This window comes from Tachypleus tridentatus, chromosome 3 (genome assembly GCF_004210375.1).
Source record: "Tachypleus tridentatus isolate NWPU-2018 chromosome 3, ASM421037v1, whole genome shotgun sequence".
In the NCBI taxonomy this organism is placed as follows: Eukaryota; Metazoa; Arthropoda; class Merostomata; order Xiphosura; family Limulidae; genus Tachypleus; species Tachypleus tridentatus.
Window position 1 is genome coordinate 87,825,306 of NC_134827.1, and position 5,194 is coordinate 87,830,499.

The following is a 5,194-nucleotide window of genomic DNA, read 5'->3' on the forward strand; positions in this document are numbered from 1 at the left end:
CTCCTGTGTCTCAATCCGCCTATGTTGACTATTCATAAAAATGACAACTAACAAAGAGCGTTCACTTTGGTAGAGGTATTTTCCGGCATTCAGTAAAATTACAACAAGAATCCCTGCGAATACTTAGCGAAATTGAACGTTCTGTTGTGCTGACTGCATCCATTACATGGAAACCCAAACATTTTTGCCAACAGTGTATTGGATTCAGTTTCCTTTGCTGAGAAAGAAATGCAGTGCAATTTGTCTCATGAGAATAACACATGGAATGACAAAATCATGTTGTAAATGGCCCAATAGACAACCATATTTTATATACTCTTTGACCCATTGGGTTGTCTGCACGTTTTAATTTATTCACCGTTATTTTTAGGAAATTTACCGTTGAATGTTTGAACTGGCATCTGATTATATAAATAATACCTTTTTTCTTTTTTAAATATCAACCAAATAGTTAAGTTTAGTTCAAACGCATTAGCAATGTTCGAATTACAATGAAGATAAAGAAATTCAGTGCTGTCTCCTTCAACTGTTTATTTAATTGTTATGTTTCACAATGAATTAAAGATATAAAACTATATCAAGAAGCCACTAAAATTTGCAATTTTAGTTATTTAAAAACTTTGCTCCTTCACAACATCTGCACACGTCACATCGACAGCTGCTACTGCATCTTCCTTTAACAACGTCACAGCATCTGCACACGTCACATCGACAGCTGCTACTGCATCTTCCTTGTTGCTGCTTAACCGCCTCACAGCACCTACAGATGTCACAGTCACAATTTGGACTACATTTCGTCTGCTGGTCCGGAGATTTAACAGAGTCACAACACCGGCAAGTTTCACATCGGCAGTTAGCACTGCATCTCAAAGTTGTTTGAACACCTGTTTCAAATGTATAAAACCTCTTCAAAAATGTTCGCAGTTTTTACAACGATTCAATGTGAATAGTGTTCCTGGTACATCAGGAGTTTAAGCTATAAAAATGTAGTGAATATTAAGAATTATTTTAAGTTACCACATATTAAAATACGCATTTTCTTTAAACAAGTGATCATTGTTGAACTAAACACTTTTCTGTAACAATGAAGCCAAATTTCCAGCAATTTACATTGTTGACAGAAGATAAAAATTATCAATTTTCTTTTCTTTTTTTCATTTGAACGCAGGAAACACCAACTCTCCCTGTCCCACAAGGGGTCATTTTAGATTTCTTTTTTGTATACAACATCAATCATAGTATATTACGCGTACAAAGACTTACTAATTTAAAATATATTTTATTCATTTGAAAATTGTTCAATAATGTTGTTTCGTCATCTTCCTATGACAATTTGTTTTTGTTTGTTTTGGTAGAAAATTATATTAGGCGTTGGCGCCATCTATCCACTGAGATGGAAGTGACTAGAGTTTTAGTTGTTTTAAAAATACAGTTCCTTAGAAAATCAGATCATCCAATCGTTTTTCTTGAAACAAAAAACCACAAACAAACGAGTAACATAATTACGAAGATTCATTCTCATTTAAATGTAGAAAACTAAAACCGACATATTTTCAACCATTTATAGGTTATTGCATAGCTTTATTTTGTCTTAACTTTGAAGAATTTATACGAAGAGTAACAAAAATAACTTTATCACATTATAATTGTTCAAGAGCAAACCTACGTGCTAAGCCTTATGCAGTTACTTACAGCAAGGATCAGGCCCAAAATATAAATATAGTAAGTCTTCAAGCCCACCACTAATCCAACAAAGGGCAGCAACTTATATCTGATTATTCATGAATTATGTGCTAAATACATTTATTTCAAAACTTCCTTTTGACCAAACAAATAGGTATCTTAACATTAATTTTTAAAATATTATGTTGTGCAGTAAACTTCAAGTCAGAAAAAGTACTTACTAGTTGTAGCCATTCTTGTTATGAACTGTTGATAAGTTAGAACTTCAAAATTGTTTAATATCACTAGTTGCTAGGTTACCATGTTCGCACGCTTTTATTTGTGCTGGAAGTGTTGAGTGCAGAAGAAACTTGTGGTTCGTGCGCACAGGTTTCACAATGCACGCGAAAGTTCAGCGACTCGTATGCAAAGAGTCTAGCGGTTCGTGTGCATGGAATCGCACGATGCGCAAGTGAATTCCTGCCGAGTGCAGAACATTTCTACCTTTTGATTTGCTTGGTTCAAAACTTTTTTATCCAATCACATTCGAGATGTGTGAAGTAATAAATCGAAATTTGTTTCATCGTTACGACACACTTCTTACGTGAACAAGATTATCAGATTTTAAAGTGTGTAGAGGATAACCAGTTTCGTGTGTATCTATTGCAGAAAAATTGGGTTCCAAACATGAGCCTTGAAATTAGAATGACTATTAAACCAGGGTTATATCACTACAGTTTTATAGTGTTTAATCGATCAATGTGTTTTATTTTGTTTTCTGTTTCGAATATAATTTTTAGATCTTGAATATCTTGAAAAAAACAGTGTAAATACATTTTAAAGCTATTTTTATTTTGTTAAAATTTTAACCTTCTTTTAAGTATAACTATAAGTTATGTTTTTTATCCAATCAATTCAAAGTATATTGTTTTACAATAACAGCACGCTTAGTGCTTCCACTGTCACAATTTGTGCGCTCGACAGATTTCAATTTTTTTGTTGTTGTTTGTTTTATTTTTCGTTGTTGTTAACACACTGCATAGAAGTAGTGTAAAGAAATTTGACAAATGTATTATCAAGTTTGTTAAAGTGATTTTCAGTGAAGTGGCCAGATTTTCTGGAGTCCAAAGCGGGAGACCGAACTGACGGATAAAAAATTGGGTCCTTTAAAAAATCAACACTTCTTTTCGTAAAAAAATTCACACCATCTTATTATTTTACTGTTCATTAAATATTGTTTTTTTTTAACAAATCAAGAGTGCATTTTGGAAACATGCAAAAGAAAAGAATGGCATTCATAAAAAAAATACATACCATCTAATAATTACAATGCTTATTTGAGGATATTTTCTTAAACAGCCTGAAACATTTTGGGCATTCAACACATACTCGAAATAGATAACACTAATTTCATATTGTTGTGTTAATTATAACAATACTGCAATGTATTGAACACTACAACATTGTAAGGCCTAAAAATGTTTTAGGAGACAGTAAACGAGTCAACTTTGTATTACTACATCCTAAATAAGTATATGATTATCTATATATTTGTACGTTAATATATAAAAATAAAGGATATTATGTGAGGACAGAACAAAACGTGTACAGTAGGGCTTACTGGTACTAATTTCTTAAACCCAAAATAAACCAAAATAATTTTGATAATGTAGGACATTTAAGTTCATTATCTCTCAAAACAAGATATTTTCAAGTCCCCTACAGTTTCTAAGGGGCAGCGGAACAGACAGGCCGAAAACGGGACTCTGGTCACATTAGTTTTGTGTCAAGTTTTACAAACATACTAAGGTAAATATGTTATATATCTTACTAGGGGGCCACGGGAAAGTTGAAATATTGTGAAATTCCTCTCAAATATTAACTCATGCTTTATAATTCAACCTCCTGTTAATGTTTTTAATTCAATCGATTTACGTTCAAATAGTACAGAAATGTTATTATTAAATATTTGTATGTATATCACAAAATTAAAAATAACCGAATCTATGAAACATTACTGCTTTTTTTTTTGCACGATTGTTCAAATTTCGTTAGTTTCTTTCAAACACCATAATAAAACGGGTTTAACAGGCATAATCTTTAATTTTAGTCATGTAATAATGATCAGTCTTAGTTTAATAAATTCGTAGAATGAAAATTAAAGTCTTTATTATGAATGTTTATACACTGCGAGTCTGTAGAATGAAAATAAATGTAGTACGTAGATTATTCTATTGCATTTGCTAAGCCTACTGTGGTCAGAAACAGCACTAGTGGTTATTGTTTGTTTGTTTTTTGAATTTCGCGCAAAGCTTCTCGAGGGCTATCTGCGCTAGCCGTCCCTAATTTAGCAGTGTAAGACTAGAGGAAAGGCAGCTACTCTTTTACCCATGAATAGTGGGATTGACCGTCACATTATAATACCCCCACGGCTGAAAGGGCGAGCATGTTTGGTGCGACGGGGATGCGAACCCGCGACCATCAGATTACGAATCGCTCGTCTTAACCCACCTGGCCATGCCGGGCCTAGTAGTTACCATAGGACCCAATTTAACAGATTTTAGTCAAAATCACACATGTAGAAATTTTACCAATGTTAATTAAGCAGTAAAAAAATACAAATACATATTCTTGCCTACATCTGTTAAATGCCCAGCATGGCGAGGAGGTTAATCAGAGGGTCGCGTGTTCGAACCCCGTCATGCTCGCTCTTTCAGCCATGGAGGCATTATAATGTGACGGTCAATCCTACTATCAGTTGGTAAAAGAGTAGCCCAAGAGTTGGCGGTGGGTGGTGATGACTAGCTGCCTTTCATCTAGTCTTACACTGCTAAATTAGGGACGGCTAGCGCAGATAGCCCTCGAGTAGCTTTGCGCGAAATTAAAACAAACATCTGCTAAGTTACTTCGTCAAGTGTCATACAATGTTTAAAACATCACTGCATCCACCATACCTCCCAATAAAGAAACACTAGAACCGCTCGTATCAGTAATCTGGTAGTTCTATAAATTCGTGAATTTCTATTAGAGATATTCAAATTCAGTTCTATAATATCTGATTTTCATTCAACTTAACGTAAGAAGTAATTTGGGGTTCCAGTATGTTCTCATTACAAACATATCGTATTGTAAACTCACCGGAACATTGGTTGGCTCCTCTCAAATTATTGAAAGAATGTACAAGAAATTTAGATGTTTGAAAACAAATATAATCGAATAACAAAAACGTTATTGTTATTATCATTATAATGAAGTGTGCAAATGTGTGGTGGCCATCAGCTATCGGTGTGATGTGTGGAAGTGCTGTAAGGCTACAAAGAATTGTTGCTGAAGGATGAGATGGGAACTTCGTAGCATTATCTTAAAGTTTTATTATTCTTAGAATATTTTATGTTACCAGTAAAAATTATTCACACCGTCTGATTCGCACATTTCAAAATCTTTATATCTAATAACGTTGAAGATTGTGTGAAAGAACAAATCGACCTCTTTTTGTTGTTGTTGTTTGGTTGGTTTTTCTCAACGAGTTAGA

The 5,194-nt window shown here is 33.8% G+C and overlaps 1 long non-coding RNA gene across 1 annotated transcript; it reads right to left on the reverse strand.

Annotated features, from left to right (window-relative positions):
• Window positions 1-514: 514 nt before the first annotated feature.
• LOC143247419 (uncharacterized) lies at window positions 515-2,062 on the reverse strand. The gene is made up of 2 exons (XR_013026558.1): window positions 1,905-2,062; window positions 515-884 (listed from the first exon to the last, which is right to left on the reverse strand). It is a non-coding gene; the product is annotated as an uncharacterized LOC143247419 (long non-coding RNA).
• Window positions 2,063-5,194: the final 3,132 nt, after the last annotated feature.